The following is a 19151-nucleotide window of genomic DNA, read 5'->3' as shown; positions in this document are numbered from 1 at the left end:
TTGTCTGAGAGCAGCCCACAGGCAGACCGTCTCCCCTCTGACAGCACATGCACAGCACATGCAGCTCCGTAGACAGGCTCAGGTTGGGTGAAGTGAACCGCACAAGCGGCTCTGCGTGGCTCAGGATGTAATTCTGACCGCTCGAGTGAGAAAGCCCTTTCCGAACACAAGCCACAAACCACAGAGCTCTGTGTTAGGGAGTGGACTCAGAGAAAGGCTGCAATAGCGTCAAATGTGGGGCTGGAAAGCCCCTCTCCCATTCCGCTGAGCTGTGGACCGTATCGGTTCCAATCCCGGGTTGGGTCCCTAGGTCATGTTGTAATAAAAAAGACATGCAAAAAAAATCAATATTCTGTGTTCGTTTGGATTTTCTGTCCAGTTTTTCTTTATTTCACACCCATTGAAAAACCTCACAGAACATTCTCAATAGCTTTAGGCGGAGAGCTCTAAGAAGGACATTCTCTTCAGTCTGCTGGGCTCTGGGCCGTTTCTGTTGCCTCTCCAGGCTGGCTCAGGATGTAATTCTGACCGCTTGAGTGAGGAAACCCTTTCCAAACACAAGCGTTGTTACTCTGAAGCAACCTCACGGGAGCCGAGCCGGAGCGCAGCCCGCAGGCAGACGCTGACTGAGGCACACATGCAGCCCGCTACTTCAGCGGAGGAAAATGAGAGGCAGTCTGGATCGTGCATTGTCTGCAGTCAGCCCGCAAGCAGACCCTCTCCCCTCTGACGGCACATGAAGCTCCGTAGAAAGGCTCAGGTTGGGTGAAGGAAACCGCACGAGCGGCTCTGCGTGGCTCAGGAAGAAATTCTGACTGTTCGAGTGAGAAAGCCCTTTCCGAACACAAGCCACAAACCACAGAGCTCTGTGTTAGGGAGCGGACTCTGAGACAAGCTGAAATAGCTTTAGATGAGGGGCTGGAAAGCCAACTTTTTCTCCATTCCGCTGAGCTGTGGATCGTATCGGTTCCATTCCCGGGTTGGGTCGCTACGTCATGTTGTCATAAAAAAGTCACGCAAAAAAAACAATATTCTGTGTTCGTTTGGATTTTCTGTCCAGTTTTTCTTTATTTCACACCTATTGAAAAAAACTCATAGACCATTCGCAATAGCTCCAGGCGGAGAGCTCTAAGAAGGACATTCTCTTCAGTCTGCTGAGCTGTGGGCCGTTTATGTTGCCTCTCCAGGCTGGCTCAGGATGTGAGCCGGAGCGCAGCCCGCAGGCAGACCCTGTCCCCTCTGACAGCACATGAAGCTCGACGGAAAGGTTCGGTTTGTGTGAAGCGAAAATCCCGAGCGGCTCTGTGTGGAGTAAAGCCAAGGAGCGCCGTGTAAAGGGGGACCAACGCAGAGGAAGGCTGGAGCCTTTCGCGTCTGAGGCACACACTCAGCCCGCGCCTGCATGGGAGGAGAATGAGAGGCAGGCTGGCCCGTGTAGGGGAGCCAACTTAGGGCAGGCTGGAGAGTGCATTGTCTGAGAGTAGCCCGCAGGCAGACCGTCTCCCCTCTGACAGCACATGCACAGCACATGCATCTCCGAAGAGAGAATCAGGTTGGGTAAAGGAAACCGCGCGAGCGGCTCTGCGTGGCTCAGGATGTAATTCTGACCGCTCAAGTTACACTGAAAAAAAAGACCTGTTGGATTGACATAAAAAAATCATGGACATCGGTTGCGCGCAAAAAAATCATGTTGAACCAATATAATTATTGCACATAATAAAATCATGTTCTACCGTAATGAATGCTTCTTTGTTTCTGCACCTAATAATTTTACATAAACAAACAAGATTTTATTATGTCATTTACCATAATTTTTTCAAACATTTAAAACACTATTATTTGTTTGAAATTACCTACATAGTTCATTTAATTTATAAATTATTTTAAAAACATTTAAATTGAAAAATAAAATTGCAATTGCAGATTATTATTTAAAGCAAATACTTTCTTGTGCATTATGACAATCCAATGAACATATGACACTGAACACAAATTTCAGATTTAACTTTTTTATTATCTAAACTTGAAAAATATGTTTACAGTGTAGCAAAAAATGACAAATCAAAATAAATTGGGCTTGCTATTTTTATTAAACAGAAGATAACAGAGCCAAAGCAAACAGCTGGAATCCCTTCTTAGGAAAAAGTTAAACTATTTAAAGGTCATTTTATTCAAAGAGTCGGATTTTTAAGCCTGAAACCTTAGACACCACTTTGCCTTACAACTCTAATACAGTTTTTTTTGGATTACCTCAAAGGTGTGTGACGGAATGTCCAAGGGAGAGAACCCAAGAGCAGGAAGAACGACCCAAATCCAATAGTTCACTCGAAGGGGCTTTAATGCCAGAGAACCATAACACCAGAGCGTAGAACGAAGACGCTCCGACACAGAAACAAGATCAGACACTGCATAAATAGACAAACCAATCAACATAATACAGAACACCTGTGACCAGCAGGAGAGCTCAAGAAGGGAAGGGCCTCAAGGAGATCATAGCAGGAGCAAAGTCACGGCCCCATGACAAGGTGTTTCTGAGATGAGGATGGTAATCAGATTTGTGCTGTAAATAAGGCCAAAAAAGCCTTGGCAACTGCCACTCAGACACTTGGTGGGTCGACCACCACAGCCTGGGAGATGTGGACCATGAGAATGTCCTCTTCCTCACCACTGCCAGTTTCCATTAGGAGGGAAATTCCCACCGTGGTGTCCTCGATTGCCTCCTGGAGTGCTGCATGGTCTTCATTCTAAAGAACACAGAAGATATTTGTGTGCACAGTTCACATTTGAAGTTTAGTTAAAGCGTCTAGATTACACAACTCACCTGTACTTTGAATAAACCCCTGAACTTGCTTATATTGGCGAGAAGTTCAGCAGTCTGAAATACAAAGAGTCAAAAAAATTTAAATTCACATGAAAACTTTGGAAAAATACAATTCTTACCCTTGGCTCATCAATAAATGTTATAGTTACTGTGTTAACAAAATCATTATATACTTAGTGTCATGTTAACAGAGGTAGTGGGATAACTGATCAACCATCAATTTCATTATTTATTATGTATGTATCTCTCTGCATAAAAGGTGCGTGTAAAGAGTAGGGCTGGCAATCTTGATTACCTCCCGATTCGATGACAATCCAGGAGACAATAATTCCAATAATATATAGTAAATGCATGGTGACCCACCTGACTCAGTGAAGACTGGAGCATGGAGCCCAGCATGATCAGGGAGGAGCAGTTGGAAGTGTTGTGTGATGAGCTCTGTAATCAGGACAGAGGTTTATTAGTTAAATTTCAAATATATATAGAGAGTGAGACTTCCACAGCTTTGTTGTATCATTTTAATAACTAAACATGCATTGGTTTGAAATCAATAGCTGCAAAAATATTCTGAAGAAATTAGACCAGAAAGAACATTAGACAGCTCCTCCCCCCACAGGATTCAAACCACGCTTGTGAGAACCCGCGAATTTTGAAATGGAAACTGCAAAACTAAACTAGCAGATCGGGAGTAGATAATCCCCCCACCCATAAAGGATTCCCATATTAATTTATCACAAATAGGAGGAATATGTGAAGTAGGATTACAGACATTATTATAAGGCTGTAAACTTTTTACTACACATTATACACTTGTTCCAAAAGGACATGAATATTTTCACTCCATTAAACTCTCAAAGCTAAAATAAAAATATGTTCAGCATCATAGAATGAAAACAAAGCTCTGATTGAAACCAAAGATCTATGTAAACTGGACACACCAAACGCATTCTGTGCACGAGACGCGCACGGAGAATGATTGACAGCTGACTGAGACAGAAAGTGCGGTGCTGTTTGCTGGTCAAATAATGCTGTCCTTAAACTAGCTCATGGTGGAACGGTATGGAAAAACTAAATAATGACAATAGTAATGATAGCTTTTCACATTTTCCTTCAATTTCGGTCTCCACAACGCAGAATATAGCAAAAAGAAATCCACTTAGTGACGATGAAAATTCCCCTGGCAGTTTCTGCCTGTGGAAAAAAAAAACGCCGTACCCGCCAGCGCCCACTGCCCTCTGTCAAAAGCGAATTCCTACGGCATAACTACTCACCACTCTTCCCCGTACATCATTTGAAATCACCGCGTTTACAGCTGAATTTGCCTGCGACGTGAAAGTACAATGTACCGCGCGCACACACCTCCCCCCTACCTGCCGTCCGAGGGCTGCTGCCGGCAGGGACAAAAGTGGCGCGCAGAGCCTTAACTTTGATAACTACGACAAAAGTGGATTACAAAGCTCTTCCCCGTGGAAAAAATAACACTAATGATACATTTACGCCTTCCACTTTCTTAAATTAATTTGTTAGAGTAAATTAACTTACCTTTTTTAAGCTCCTCCAGCCAGAGCAGGTGCTTGTAGCTTCTCTAAAATGGCTGACTGCAAAGTTTCCCCTCCTGGAATTCTTCTTCACCGACGGGGTTTACTTATCCAAAATTAAGGGGCAAAGGATCAAGCATAACTATTTCATGTTTTGTCAACATGATTTAAATATATAAAAGTAACACAGCAAGAAATGATGTGTGATTTTCAAGATTATATTATGTTTCGAAGGTAAACATAATTTGTTCATATTAAACAAACATGTTTACTATTTGTAAATAGAACAACCCCACTTTTCCCGTTTTTTCAGTGTAGATAGCCCTTTCCCAACACAAGCCACTCACCACAGAGCTCTGCGTTTGGGGACGGGGGTTACACTCTGAGGCAGGCTGGAGCCTTTCGCGTCTGAGAAACACACGCAGCCCGCGCCTGCAGGGGAGGAGAATGAGAGGCAGGCTGGCCTGTGTAGGGGAGCCAACTTAGGGCAGGCTGGAGAGTGCATTGTCTGAGAGCAGCCCGCAGGCAGACCGTCTCCCCTCTGACCGCACATGCACAACACATACATCTCCGAAGAGAGAATCAGGTTGGGTAAAGGGAACCACATTAGCGGCTATGCGTGGCTCAGGATGTAATTCTGACCGCTCAAGTTAGATAGCCCTTTCCCAACACAAGCCACTCACCACAGAGCTCTGCGTTTTGGGACGGGAGTTACACTCTGAGGCAGGCTGAAGCCTTTAGCGTCTGAGAAACACACGCAGCCCGCGCCTGCAGGGGAGGAGAATGAGAGGCAGGCTGGCCCGTGTAGGGGAGCCAACTTAGGGCAGGCTGGAGAGTGCATTGTCTGAGAGTAGCCAGCAGGCAGACCGTCTCCCCTCTGACAGCACATGCACAACACATGCATCTCCGAAGAGAGAATCAGGTTGGGTAAAGGAAACCGCGCGAGCGGCTCTGCGTGGCTCAGGATGTAATTCTGACCGCTCGAGTGGGAACACCCTTTCCGAACACAATCCACAAACCACAGAGCTCTGTGTTAGGGAGTGGACTCAGAGAAAGGCTGCAATAGCGTCAAATGTGGGACTGGAAAGCCAACCCTTTCTCCATTCCGCTGAGCTGTGGACCGTATCGGTTCCAATCCCGGCTTGGGTCCCTAGGTCATGTTGTAATAAAAAAGTTATACAAAAAAACAATTTCTGTGTTCGTTTGGATTTTCTGTCTTGTTTTTTTTTTTTATTTCTCACCCATTGAAAAACCTCACAGAACATTCTCAATAGCTTCAGGCGGAGAGCTCTAAGAAGGACATTCTCTTCAGTCTACTGAGCTCTTGGCCATTTCTGTTGCCTCTCCAGGCTAGCTCAGGATGTAATTCTGACAGCTGGAGTGAGAAAACCCTTTCCGAACACAAGCGTTGTGACTCTGTAGCAACCTCACGGGAGCCGAGCCGGAGCGCAGCCCGCAGGCAGACCCTGTCCCCTCTGACAGCACATGAAGCTCGACGGAAAGGTTCGGTTTGTGTGAAGCGTAAATCCCGAGCGGCTCTGTGTGGAGTAAAGCCAAGGAGCGCCGTGTAAAGGGGGACCAACGCAGAGGAAGGCTGGAGCCTTTCGCGTCTGAGGCACACACTCAGCCCGCGCCTGCAGGGGAGGAGAATGAGAGGAAGGCTGGCCTGTGTAGGGGAGCCAACATAGGGCAGGCTGGAGAGTGCATTGTCTGAGAGCAGCCCGCAGGCAGACCGTCTCCATTCTGACAGCACATGCACAACACATACATCTCCGAAGAGAGAATCAGGTTGGGTAAAGGGAACCGCGCGAGCGGCTCTGCGTGGCTCAGGATGTAATTCTGACCGCTCGAGTGAGAAAGCCCTTTCCGAACACCAACCACAAACCACAGAGCTCTGTGTTAGGGAGTGGACTCAGAGAAAGGCTGCAATAGCGTCAAATGTTGGGCTGGAAAGCCAACTCTTTCTCCATTCCGCTGAGCTGTGGACCGTATCGGTTCCAATCCCGGGTTGGGTCCCTAGGTCATGTTGTAATAAAAAAGTCACGCAAAAAAATCAATATTCTGTGTTCGTTTGGATTTTCTGTCCAGTTTTTTTCTTTATTTCACACCCATTGAGAAACCTCACAGAACATTCTCAATAGCTTCAGGCGGAGAGCTCTGAGAAGGACATTCTCTTCAGTCTGCTGAGCTCTTGGCCGTTTCTGTTGCCTCTCCAGGCTGGCTCAGGATGTAATTCTGACAGCTGGAGTGAGAAAACCCTTTCCGAACACAAGCGTTGTGACTCTGAAGCAACCTCACGGGAGCCGAGCCGGAGCGCAGCCCGCAGGCAGACCCTGTCCCCTCTGACGGCACATGAAGCTCGACGGAAAGGTTCGGTTTGTGTGAAGCGAAAATCCCGAGCGGCTCTTTGTGGAGTAAAGCCACGGAGCGCCGTGTAAAGGGGGGCCAACGCAGAGGAAGGCTTGAGCCTTTCGCGTCTGAGGCACACACTCAGCCCGCGCCTGCAGGGGAGGAGAATGAGAGGCAGGCTGGCCCGTGTAGGGGAGCCAACTTAAAGCAGGTTGGATCGTGCATTGTCTGAGAGCAGCCCGCAGGCAGACCGTCTCCCCTCTGACAAAACATGCACAGCACATACATCTCCGTAGACAGGCTCAGGTTGGGTAAAGGGAACCACATGAGCGGCTATGCGTGGCTCAGGATGTAATTCTGACCGCTCGAGTGGGAACACCCTTTCCGAACACAAGCCACAAACCACAGAGCTCTGTGTTAGGGAGTGGACTCAGAGAAAGGCTGCAATAGCGTCAAATGTTGGGCTGGAAAGCCAACTCTTTCTCCATTCCGCTGAGCTGTGGACCGTATCGGTTCCAATCCCGGGTTGGGTCCCTAGGTCATGTTGTGATAAAAAAGTCATACAAAAAAACAATTTCTGTGTTCGTTTGGATTTTCTGTCTTGTTTTTTTTTTATTTCTCACCTTTTGAAAAACCTCACAGAACATTCTCAATAGCTTCAGGCAGAGAGCTCTAAGAAGGACATTCTCTTCAGTCTGCTCATTTCTTGGCCGTTTCTGTTGCCTCTCCAGGCTGGCTCAGGATGTAATTCTGACAGCTGGAGTGAGAAAACCCTTTCCGAACACAAGCGTTGTGACTCTGAAGCAACCTCACGGGAGCCGAGCCGGAGCGCAGCCCGCAGGCAGACCCTGTCCCCTCTGACAGCACATGAAGCTCGACGGAAAAGTTCGGTTTGTGTGAAGAGAAAATCCCGAGCGGCTCTGTGTGGAGTAAAGCCACGGAGCGCCGTGTAAAGGGGGACCAACGCAGAGGAAGGCTGGAGCCTTTCGCGTCTGAGGCACACACTCAGCCCGCGCCTGCAGGGTAGGAGAATGAGAGGCAGGCTGGCCCGTGTAGGGGAGCTAACTTAGGGCAGGCTGGAGAGTGCATTGTCTGAGAGCAGCCCGCAGGCAGACCGTCTCCCCTCTGACAGCACATGCACAGCACATGCATCTCCGAAGAGAGAATTAGGTTGGGTAAAGGAAACCGCGCGAGCGGCTCTGCGTGGCTCAGGATGTAATTCTGACCGCTCAAGTTAGATAGCCCTTTCCCAACACAAGCCACTCACCACAGAGCTCTGCGTTTGGGGACGGGGGTTACACTCTGAGGCAGGCTGGAGCCTTTCGCGTCTGAGAAACACACGCAGCCCGCGCCTGCAGGGGAGGAGAATGAGAGGCAGGCTGGCCCGTGTAGGGGAGCCAACTTAGGGCAGGCTGGAGAGTGAATTGTCTGAGAGCAGCCCGCAGGCAGACCGTCTCCCCTCTGACAGCACATGCACAGCACATGCATCTCCGAAGACAAAATTAGGTTGGGTAAAGGAAACCACATGAGCGGCTTTGCGTGGCTCAGGATGTAATTCTGACCGCTCAAGTTAGATAGCCCTTTCCCAACACAAGCCACTCACCACAGAGCTCTGCGTTTGCGGACGGGGATTACACTCTGAGGCAGGCTTGAGCCTTTCGCGTCTGAGAAACACACGCAGCTCGCGCCTGCAGGGGAGGAGAATGAGAGGCAGGCTGGCCCGTGTAGGGGAGCCAACTTAGGGCAGGCTGGAGAGTGCATTGTCTGAGAGCAGCCAGCAGGCAGACCGTCTCCCCTCTGACAGCACATGCACAGCACATGCATCTCCGAAGAGAGAATTAGGTTGGGTAAAGGAAACCGCGCGAGCGGCTCTGCGTGGCTCAGGATGTAATTCTGACCGCTCGAGTGAAAAAGCCCTTTCCGAACACAAGCCACAAACCACAGAGCTCTGTGTTAGGGAGTGGACTCAGAGAAAGGCTGCAAAAGCGTCAAATGTGGGGCTGGAAAGCCAACTCTTTCTCCATTCCGCTGAGCTGTGGACCGTATCGGTTCCAATCCCGGGTTGGGTCCCTAGGTCATGTTGTAATAAAAAAGGCACGCAAAAAAAAATATTCTGTGTTCGTTTGGATTTTCTGTCCAGTTTTTCTTTATTTCACACCCATTGAGAAACCTCACAGAACATTCTCAATAGCTTCAGGCGGAGAGCTCTAAGAAGGACATTCTCTTCAGTCTGCTGAGCTCTTGGCCGTTTCTGTTGCCTCTCCAGGCTGGCTCAGGATGTAATTCTGACAGCTGGAGTGAGAAAACCCTTTCCGAACACAAGCGTTGTGACTCTGAAGCAACCTCACGGGAGCCGAGCCGGAGCGCAGCCCGCAGGCAGACCCTGTCCCCTCTGACAGCACATGAAGCTCGACGGAAAGGTTCGGTTTGTGTGAAGCGAAAATCCCGAGCGGCTCTGTGTGGAGTAAAGCCAAGGAGCGCCGTGTAAAGGGGGACCAACGCAGAGGAAGGCTTGAGCCTTTCGCGTCTGAGGCACACACTCAGCCCGCGCCTGCAGCGGAGGAGAATGAGAGGCAGGCTGGCCCGTGTAGGGGAGCCAACTTAGGGCAGGCTGGAGAGTGCATTGTCTGAGAGTAGCCCGCAGGCAGACCGTCTCCCCTCTGACAGCACATGCACAGCACATGCATCTCCGAAGAGAGAATCAGGTTGGGTAAAGGAAACCGCGCGAGCGGCTCTGCGTGGCTCAGGATGTAATTCTGACCGCTCAAGTTAGATAGCCCTTTCCCAACACAAGCCACTCACCACAGAGCTCTGCGTTTGGGGACGGGGGTTACACTCTGAGGCAGGCTGGAGCCTTTCGCGTCTGAGGCACACACTCAGCCCGCGCCTGCAGGGGAGGAGAATGAGAGGCAGGCTGGCCCGTGTAGGGGAGCCAACTTAGGGCAGGCTGGAGAGTGCATTGTCTGAGAGCAGCCCGCTGGCAGACCGTCTCCCCTCTGACAGCACATGCACAGCACATGCATCTCCGTAGACAGGCTCAGGTTGGGTAAAGGGAACCGCGCGAGCGGCTCTGCGTGGCTCAGGATGTTATTCTGACCGCTCGAGTGAGAAAAAGCCCTTTCCGAACACAAGCCACAAACCACAGAGCTCTGTGTTAGGGAGTGGACTCAGAGAAAGGCTGCAATAGCGTCAAATGTTGGGCTGGAAAGCCAACTCTTTCTCCATTACGCTGAGCTTTGGACCCTATCGGTTCCAATCCCGGGTTGGGTCCCTAGGTCATGTTGTAATAAAAAAGGCACGCAAAAAATCAATATTCTGTGTTCGTTTGGATTTTCTGTCCAGTTTTTTTCTTTATTTCACACCCATTGAAAAACCTCACAGAACATTCTCAATAGCTTCAGGCGGAGAGCTCTAAGAAGGACATTCTCTTCAGTCTGCTGAGCTCTTGGCCGTTTCTGTTGCCTCTCCAGGCTGGCTCAGGATGTAATTCTGACAGCTGGAGTGAGAAAACCCTTTCCGAACACAAGCGTTGTGACTCTGAAGCAACCTCACGGGAGCCGAGCCGGAGCGCAGCCCTCAGGCAGACGCTGTCCCCTCTGACAGCACATGAAGCTCAACGGAGAGGCTCGGTTTGTGTGAAGCGAAAATCCCGAGCGGCTCTGTGTGGAGTAAAGCCAAGGAGCGCCGTGTAAAGGGGGGCCAACGCAGAGGAAGGCTGGAGCCTTTCGCGTCTGAGGCACACACTCAGCCTGCGCCTGCAGGGGAGGAGAATGAGAGGCAGGCTGGCCCGTGTAGGGGAGCCAACTTATGGCAGGCTGGAGAGTGCATTGTCTGAGAGCAGCCCACAGGCAGACCGTCTCCCCTCTGACAGCACATGCACAGCACATGCAGCTCCATAGACAGGCTCAGGTTGGGTGAAGGGAACCACACGAGCGGCTCTGCGTGGCTCAGGATGTAATTCTGACCGCTGGAGTGAGAACACCCTTTCCGAACACAATCCACACACGACAGAGCTCTGCGTCGGGGGCGTGGGGCACACTCAGAGGCAGGCTTGAGCCTTTCGCGTTTGAGAAACACATGCAGCCCGCGCATGTGAGGGAGGCGACTGAGAGACAGGCTGGATGCCACAAGTCACGGACTCAGAGGCAGGCTGAAATAGCTTCAGATGAGGATCTGGAAAGCCAACCCTTTCTCCATTCCGCTGAGCTGTGGACCGTATCGGTTCCAGTCCCGGGTTGGGTCCCTAGGTCATGTTGTAATAAAAAAAGTCATACAAAAAAACAATTTCTGTGTTCGTTTGGATTTTCTGTCCAGTTTTTCTTTATTTCACACCCATTGAAAAACCTCACAGAACATTCTCAATAGCTTCAGGCGGAGAGCTCTAAGAAGGACATTCTCTTCAGTCTGCTGGGCTCTGGGCCGTTTCTGTTGCCTCTCCAGGCTGGCTCAGGATGTAATTCTGACAGCTGGAGTGAGGAAACCCTTTCCGAACACAAGCGTTGTGACTCTGAAGCAACCTCACGGGAGACGAGCCGGAGCGCAGCCCGCAGGCAGACCCTGTCCCCTCTGACGGCACATGAAGCTCGACGGAAAGGTTCGGTTTGTGTGAAGCGAAAATCCCGAGCGGCTCTGTGTGGAGTAAAGCCACGGAGCGCCGTGTAAAGGGGGGCCAACGCAGAGGAAGGCTGGAGCCTTTCGCATCTGAGGCACACACTCAGCCTGCGCCTGCATGGGAGGAGAATGAGAGGCAGGCTGGCCCGTGTAGGGGAGCCAACTTAGGGCAGGCTGGATCGTGCATTGTCTGAGAGCAGCCCACAGGCAGACCGTCTCCCCTCTGACAGCACATGCACAGCACATGCATCTCCGAAGAGAGAATCAGGTTGGGTAAAGGAAACCGCGCGAGCGGCTCTGCGTGGCTCAGGATGTAATTCTGACCGCTCGAGTGGGAACACCCTTTCCGAACACAATCCACAAACCACAGAGCTCTGTGTTAGGGAGTGGACTCAGAGAAAGGCTGCAATAGCGTCAAATGTGGGACTAGAAAGCCAACTCTTTTTCCATTCCGCAGAGCTGTGGATGGTTTCAGTTCCCTCCCCGGATAGTGTCCCTAGGTCATGTTGTAATAAAAAAGTTATACAAAAAAACAATTTCTGTGTTCGTTTGGATTTTCTGTCTTGTTTTTTTTTTTATTTCTCACCCATTGAAAAACCTCACAGAACATTCTCAATAGCTTCAGGCGGAGAGCTTTAAGAAGGACATTGTCTTCAGTCTGCTGAGCTCTTGGCCATTGCTGTTGCCTCTCCAGGCCGGCTCAGGATGTAATTCTGACAGCTGGAGTGAGAAAACCCTTTCCGAACACAAGCGTTCTGATTTTGAAGCAACCTCACAGGAGCCGAGCCGGAGCGCAGCCCGCAGGCAGACGCTGACTGAGGCACACATGCAGCCCGCTCCTTCAGCGGAGGAAAATTAGAGGCAGGCTGGACCTTTCGCGTCTAAGGCACACACTCAGCCCGCGCCTGCAGGGGAGGAGAATGAGAGGCAGGGTGGACCGTGTAAGGGAGCCAAATTAGGGCAGGCTGGATCGTGCATTGTCTGAGAGCAGCTCGCAGGCAGACCGTCTCCCCTCTGACAGCACATGCACAGCACATGCAGCTCCAAAGAGAGAATCAGGTTGGGTAAAGGGAACCGCACGAGCGGCTCTGCGTGGCTCAGGATGTAATTCTGACCGCTCCAGTGAGAACACCCTTTCCGAACACAATCCACACACCACAGAGCTCTGCGTCGGGGGCGGGGGGCACACTCAGAGGCAGGCTTGAGCCTTTCGCGTCTGAGAAACACACGCAGCCCGCGCATGTGAGGGAGGCGACTGAGAGACAGGCTGGATGCCACGAGTCACGGACTCAGAGGCAGGCTGAAATAGCTTCAGATGAGGGGCTGGAAAGCCAACCCTTTCTCCATTCCGCTGAGCTGTGGCCCGTATCGGTTCCCTCCCCGGATTGTGTCCCTAGGTCATGTTGTAATAAAAAAGTCACGCAAAAAAAAAACAATATTCTGTGTTCGTTTGGATTTTCTGTCCAGTTTTTCTTTATTTCACACCCATTGAAAAAAACTCATAGACCATTCGAAATAGCTTCAGGCGGAGAGCTCTAAGAAGGACATTCTCTTCAGTCTGCTGAGCACTGGGCCGTTTCTGTTGCCTCTCCAGGCTGGCTCAGGATGTAATTCTGACAGCTGGAGTGAGAAAACCCTTTCCGAACACAAGCGTTGTGACTCTGAAGCAACCTCACGGGAGCCGAGCCGGAGCGCAGCCCGCAGGCAGACCCTGTCCCCTCTGACAGCACATGAAGCTCGACGGAAAGGCTCGGTTTGTGTGAAGCGAAAATCCCGGCGGCTCTGTGTGGAGTAAAGCCACGGAGCCCCGTGTAAAGGGGGGCCAACGCAGAGGAAGGCTTGAGCCTTTCGCGTCTGAGGCACACACTCAGCCCGCGCCTGCAGGGGAGGAGAATGAGAGGCAGGCTGGACCGTGCAGGGGAGCCGACTGAGGGCAGGCTGGATCGTGCATTGTCTGCGATCAGCCCGCAGGCAGACCCTCTCCCCCTCTGACGGCACATGAAGCTCCGTAGAAAGGCTCAGGTTGGGTGAAGGGATCCGCACGAGCGGCTTTGCGTGGCTCAGGATGCAATTCTGACCGCTCGAGTGAGAAAGCCCTTTCCGAACACAAGCCACAAACCACAGAGCTCTGTGTTAGGGAGTGGACACAGAGAAAGGCTGCAATAGCGTCAAATGTCGGGCTGGAAAGCCAACTCTTTCCCCATTCTGCTGAGCTGTGGACCGTGTCGGTTCCAATCCCGGGTTGGGTCCCTAGGTAATGTTGTAATAAAAAACTCATGCAAAAAAATCAATATTCTGTGTTCGTTTGGATTTTCTGTCCAGTTTTTCTTTATTTCACACCCATTGAGAAACCTCACAGAACATTCTCAATAGCTTCAGGCGGAGAGCTCTAAGAAGGACATTCTCTTCAGTCTGCTCAGCTCTTGGCCGTTTCTGTTGCCTCTCCAGGCTGGCTCAGGATGTAATTCTGACAGCTGGAGTGAGAAAACCCTTTCCGAACACAAGCGTTGTGACTCTGAAGCAACCTCACGGGAGCCGAGCCGGAGCGCAGCCCGCAGGCAGACCCTGTCCCCTCTGACAGCACATGAAGCTCGACGGAAAGGCTCGGTTTGTGTGAAGCGAAAATCCCGAGCGGCTCTGTGTGGAGTTAAGCCACGGAGCGCCGTGTAAAGGGGGACCAACGCAGAGGAAGGCTTGAGCCTTTCGCGTCTGAGGCACACACTCAGCCCGCGCCTGCAGGGGAGGAGAATGAGAGGCAGGCTGGCCCGTGTAGGGGAGCCAACTTAAAGCAGGCTGGATCGTGCATTGTCTGAGAGCAGCCCGCAGGCAGACCGTCTCCCCTCTGACAGCACATGCACAGCACATACATCTCCGAAGAGAGAATCAGGTTGGGTAAAGGGAACCACATGAGCGGCTATGCGTGGCTCAGGATGTAATTCTGACCGCTCAAGTTAGATAGCCCTTTCCCAACACAAGCCACTCACCACAGAGCTCTGCGTTTGGGGACGGGGATTACACTCTGAGGCAGGCTGGAGCCTTTCGCGTCTGAGAAACACACGCAGCCCGCGCCTGCAGGGGAGGAGAATGAGAGGCAGTCTGGCCCGTGTAGGGGAGCCAACTTAGGGCAGGCTGGAGAGTGCATTGTCTGAGAGCAGCCCGCAGGCAGACCGTCTCCCCTCTGACAGCACATGCACAGCACATGCATCTCCGAAGAGAGAATTAGGTTGGGTAAAGGAAACCGCGCCAGCGGCTCTGCGTGGCTCAGGATGTAATTCTGACCGCTCAAGTTAGATAGCCCTTTCCCAACACAAGCCACTCACCACAGAGCTCTGCGTTTGGGGACGGGGGTTACACTCTGAGGCAGGCTGGAGCCTTTCGCGTCTGAGAAACACACGCAGCCCGCGCCTGCAGGGGAGGAGAATGAGAGGCAGGCTGGCCCGTGTAGGGGAGCCAACTTAGGGCAGGCTGGAGAGTGCATTGTCTGAGAGCAGCCCGCAGGCAGACCGTCTCCCCTCTGACAGCACATGCACAACACATACATCTCCGAAGAGAGAATCAGGTTGGGTAAAGGGAACCACATGAGCGGCTCTGCGTGGCTCAGGATGTAATTCTGACCGCTCAAGTTAGATAGCCCTTTCCCAACACAAGCCACTCACCACAGAGCTCTGCGTTTGGGGACGGGGGTTACACTCTGAGGCAGGCTGGAGCCTTTCGCGTCTGAGAAACACACGCAGCCCGCGCCTGCAGGGGAGGAGAATGAGAGGCAGGCTGGCCCGTGTAGGGGAGCCAACTTAGGGCAGGCTGGAGAGTGCATTGTCTGAGAGCAGCCCGCAGGCAGACCGTCTCCCCTCTGACAGCACATGCACAACACATACATCTCCGAAGAGAGAATCAGGTTGGGTAAAGGGAACCACATGAGCGGCTATGCGTGGTTCAGGATGTAATTCTGACCGCTCAAGTTAGATAGCCCTTTCCCAACATAAGCCACTCACCACAGAGCTCTGCGTTTGGGGACGGGGGTTACACTCTGATGCAGGCTGGAGCCTTTCGCGTCTGAGAAACACACGCAGCCCGCGCCTGCAGGGGAGGAGAATGAGAGGCAGGCTGGCCTGTGTAGGGGAGCCAACTTAGGGCAGGCTGGAGAGTGCATTGTCTGAGAGTAGCCCGCAGGCAGACCGTCTCCCCTCTGACAGCACATGCACAACACATACATCTCCGAAGAGAGAATCAGGTTGGGTAAAGGGAACCACATGAGCGGCTATGCGTGGTTCAGGATGTAATTCTGACCGCTCAAGTTAGATAGCCCTTTCCCAACATAAGCCACTCACCACAGAGCTCTGCGTTTGGGGACGGGGGTTACACTCTGAGGCAGGCTGGAGCCTTTCGCGTCTGAGGCACACACTCAGCCCGCGCCTGCAGGGGAGGAGAATGAGAGGAAGGCTGGCCTGTGTAGGGGAGCCAACATAGGGCAGGCTGGAGAGTGCATTGTCTGAGAGTAGCCCGCAGGCAGACCGTCTCCCCTCTGACAGCACATGCACAGCACATGCATCTCCGAAGAGAGAATCAGGTTGGGTAAAGGGAACCACATGAGCGGCTATGCGTGGCTCAGGATGTAATTCTGACCGCTCAAGTTAGATAGCCCTTTCCCATCATAAGCCACTCACCACAGAGCTCTGCGTTTGGGGACGGGGGTTACACTCTGATGCAGGCTGGAGCCTTTCGCGTCTGAGAAACACACGCAGCCCGCGCCTGCAGGGGAGGAGAATGAGAGGCAGGCTGGCCTGTGTAGGGGAGCCAACTTAGAGCAGGCTGGAGAGTGCATTGTCTGAGAGCAGCCCACAGGCAGACCGTCTCCCCTCTGACAGCACATGCACAGCACATGCAGCTCCGTAGACAGGCTCAGGTTGGGTGAAGGGAACCGCACGAGTGGCTCTGCGTGGCTCAGGATGTAATTCTGACCGCTCGAGTGAGAAAGCCCTTTCCGAACACAAGCCACAAACCACAGAGCTCTGTGTTAGGGAGTGGATTCAGAGAAAGGATGCAATAGTGTCAAATGTGGGGCTGGAAAGCCAACTCTTTCTCCATTCCGCTGAGCTGTGGACCGTATCGGTTCCAACCCCGGGTTTGGTCCCTAGGTCATGTTGTAATAAAAAAAGTCATACAAAAAAACAATTTCTGTGTTCGTTTGGATTTTCTGTCCAGTTTTTCTTTATTTCACACCCATTGAAAAACCTCACAGAACATTCTCAATAGCTTCAGGCGGAGAGCTCTAAGAAGGACATTCTCTTCAGTCTGCTGGGCTCTGGGCCGTTTCTGTTGCCTCTCCAGGCTGGCTCAGGATGTAATTCTGACAGCTGGAGTGAGAAAACCCTTTCCGAACACAAGCGTTGTGACTCTGAAGAAACCTCACGGGAGCCGAGCCGGAGCGCAGCCCTCAGGCAGACGCTGTCCCCTCTGACAGCACATGAAGCTCAACGGAGAGGCTCGGTTTGTGTGAAGCGAAAATCCCGAGCGGCTCTGTGTGGAGTAAAGCCAAGGAGCGCCGTGTAAAGGGGGGGCCAACGCAGAGGAAGGCTGGAGCCTGTCGCGTCTGAGGCACACACTCAGCCTGCGCCTGCAGGGGAGGAGAATGAGAGGCAGGCTGGCCCGTGTAGGGGAGCCAACTTATGGCAGGCTGGAGAGTGCATTGCCCACAGGCAGACCGTCTCCCCTCTGACAGCACATGCACAGCACATGCAGCTCCGTAGACAGGCTCAGGTTGGGTGAAGGGAACCGCACGAGTGGCTCTGCGTGGCTCAGGATGTAATTCTGACCGCTCTGTCATGATTTGATTTTGTTGTCTTGTTTTTGGTCCTTGTTCTGTCTTGTTTCGTTTCCTGTTTTATTTTGAAAGTCTCCTGTCTTGTCTGTTTTCTTGAGTTTTACTTCCTTTGGTCCCCATCAGCCCTGATCGTGTCCACCTGTGTCTTGTCTGCCCTGTCTGTATTTAAGTCTTGTCTCTGCCTTCCTCCTGTGTTGGTCCATTAGTTACCCCTGTTATGGTGTTCATGCCATGTTCCTCGTCCATGTTTCATGCCACGCCAAGTAAGTTTTTGTTTCCTTTGTCATCCTGCTCTGCAGCGCTTTTGTTTGTGGTTGTAATTAAAACCCACTAGCCCTGATCCTTGCCTCCTGCCTCTGCATCTGGGTCCAACCGGCTCTCGAGCCACCTCACCGTGACAGAATGGACCAACCCTACTTTCTGGACCCAGCAGAGCGGGACATGAACCTCCTAGAGGCCTACTGCCAGGAAGCCGAGCGTACGAGGTCTTACTGGGTTTTTGACCAGGCCCAGTTTGCCTCGTATGCCTGGAGTGGGAGCCACCTGGACTTCACAGGGAGCCGTCTCGCCATGAGGGGGGGTCGTCGTCGCCGTCGTCCCCGCCGTCCCCTTCAACCTCCCCTTCCTGTTCCGGAGGTGGTCCGGCACGCACCACAACCCCTTCCAGTGGTGGTCCCGGATGCCCTCCAGCCCCTTCATGTTCCGGAGGTGGTCCCGGACGCACCACAACCCGCTCCAGTGGTGGTTATGGACGCACCCCGACCCGTCCCGGCTCCCAGGGGGTTGCCGCCTGCACCCCGACCCGTCCCGGCTCCCAGGGGGTTGCCGCCTGCACCCCGACCCGTCCCGGCTCCCAGGGGGTTGCCGCCTGCGCCCCGACCCGTCCCGGCTCCCAGGGGGTTGCCGCCTGCGCCCCGACCCGTCCCGGCTCCCAGGGGGTTGCCGCCTGCGCCCCGACCCGTCCCGGCTTCCAGGGGGGTTCCACCGGAACCCCGACCGGTCCCCACTTCCGGCTCCACGCCTGACCCGCCTGAGCTCGGCTCCACGCCTGACCCGCCTGAGCTCGGCTCCACGCCTGACCCGCCTGAGCTCGTTCCACGCCTGACCCGCCAGAGCCTGACTGCTGGCCCGACCCGCCAGAGCCTGACTGCTGGCCCGACCCGCCAGAGCCTGACTGCTGGCCCGACCCGCCTGAGCCTGACTGCTGGCCCGACCCGCCAGAGCCTGACTGCTGGCCCGACCCGCCAGAGCCTGACTGCTGGCCCGACCCGCCAGAGCCTGACTGCTGGCCCGACCCGCCAGAGCCTGACTGCTGGCCCGACCCGCCAGAGCCTGACTGCTGGCCCGACCCGCCAGAGCCTGACTGCTGGCCCGACCCGCCAGAGCCTGACTGCTGGCCCGACCCGCCAGAGCCTGACTGCTGGCCCGACCCGCCAGAGCCTGACTGCTGGCCCGACCCGCCAGAGCCTGACTGCTGGCCCGACCCGCCAGAGCCTGACTGCTGGCCCGACCCGCCAGAGCCTGACTCCATGCCTGACTCCATGCCTGACTCCATGCCTGACTCCATGCCTGACTCCATGCCTGACTCCATGCCTGACTCCATGCCTGACTCCATGCCTGACTCCATGCCTGACTCCATGCCTGACTCCATGCCTGACGACTCCACGCCTGACGACTCCACGCCTGACGACTCCACGCCTGACGACTCCACGCCTGACGACTCCACGCCTGACGACTCCACGCCTGACGACTCCACGCCTGACGACTCCACGCCTGACGACTCCACGCCTGACGACTCCACGCCTGACGACTCCACGCCTGACGACTCCACGCCTGACGACTCCACGCCTGACGACTCCACGCCTGACGACTCCACGCCTGACGACTCCACGCCTGACGACTCCACGCCTGACGACTCCACGCCTGACGACTCCACGCCTGACGACTCCACGCCTGACGACTCCACGCCTGACGACTCCACGCCTGACGACTCCACGCCTGACGACTCCAC

General features: G+C 53.2%; 1 long non-coding RNA gene across 2 annotated transcripts; it reads right to left on the bottom strand.

The window, feature by feature from the left end:
- Positions 1 to 1993: 1993 nt before the first annotated feature.
- LOC144984500 (uncharacterized) lies at positions 1994 to 4616 on the bottom strand. Of its 2 annotated transcripts, none has more exons than XR_013648245.1 (4): positions 4364 to 4616; positions 3185 to 3259; positions 2822 to 2875; positions 1994 to 2744 (listed from the first exon to the last, which is right to left on the bottom strand). It is a non-coding gene; the product is annotated as an uncharacterized LOC144984500 (long non-coding RNA). The 2 variants fall into 2 exon arrangements; XR_013648246.1 differs by lacking the exon at positions 4364 to 4616 and adding an exon at positions 4093 to 4309.
- Positions 4617 to 19151: the final 14535 nt, after the last annotated feature.

The sequence above is a fragment of the Oryzias latipes genome, chromosome 16 (genome assembly GCF_053564925.1).
Source record: "Oryzias latipes strain Hd-rR chromosome 16, Olatipes_Hd-rR_3.1".
NCBI lineage: Eukaryota > Metazoa > Chordata > Actinopteri > Beloniformes > Adrianichthyidae > Oryzias > Oryzias latipes.
Note: the sequence above shows the minus strand (reverse complement) of the source record. Positions and strands in the feature narration are given on the sequence as shown.